The following is a 1,117-nucleotide window of genomic DNA, read 5'->3' as shown; positions in this document are numbered from 1 at the left end:
ATAAACACATATACACATATATAATATATATATATATATATATATATATATATATATATATATATATATTTTATATATGTTTTTATACGCAGCAAACTAAAATTTATTACATACGGTACCTTGAAAAGAAATTTTGCTCTACTAAAATGCAAGAAACAACTGATTAAATATTATTTCCTGTGATAGCTGCTACATATAAGTTATTACATACCGGTATCTTAAAAAGTAAGTTTACTCTACTATGTGACCGCCACCCCCACCCCATCAATGTATTGAATGAGAGAGACTGTGGTCTTCCAGGCCCAGGGGCGGATCCAGGATATGAAAGATGGTGGTTCCAGGGACGTAGCCAGGATTTTGAAGGCGGGGGAGGGGGGGGGAGTCGTTATGCGAATTACGTAGGACTCCGGCGGGGTTAAGGGGGCGAATCCCACTGTGAAGTCGCGCACTCTGAACGTTGTTAGGACTGTTTGAGAGGATAAAATGAAAATTGCAATAGACGCATTATAAATAAGTACAAAAATAATTATATAATAAATCACAGTGGCAGATCCCGGAATTTGAAAGAGAGGTGAACCAGGGAGGAGCTTTCACAGACCTCAGCCCCACGATGGTTGGGGCTGAGGTAAGAAAATTTATGATTAGGGCATCTCTAGATGGCCGGAAATTACACTCTCGCTCTTCAATTTGAATATATTTTCAGGGCCGTACGGTGAAAAATCTAAGGGGGGGGTCGAAACGAAAGCGCAGGGGGAAGCTGAACTCGGAGCAATTTAGCGAAGCTTTCAGAATTCCGTGGGGTGCGTTATTTGTGAGTGAAGCGAGCATATTTAAAGGGCACTTTCTTTAAAAGGGGATCGACCGCACTCATCGACCCCCCCCGCCCACGGTACGCCACTGACTTTTCTTTTTTTCCTTAAATTTGATTGGCTAAATCTATGGTAGCCATCTTGGATGGTACACACACATACTGCCCCACCATGACAAAGGGAAGTAACGGACAATTTTTCAAAAAACAAGTTTTTTAGTCGCTATCAACGAACAAATAATTTGGAACATATTGATATATTTGAGTATGCTCAAATCCCACTAATTAACAAGTAATTAGCAACACAAA

The sequence above is a fragment of the Anneissia japonica genome, unplaced genomic scaffold (assembly GCF_011630105.1).
Source record: "Anneissia japonica isolate Jap-2015-1 unplaced genomic scaffold, ASM1163010v1 scaffold4988_len2956909_cov206, whole genome shotgun sequence".
Classification (NCBI taxonomy): domain Eukaryota; kingdom Metazoa; phylum Echinodermata; class Crinoidea; order Comatulida; family Comatulidae; genus Anneissia; species Anneissia japonica.
This window is presented reverse-complemented; position numbering follows the sequence as displayed.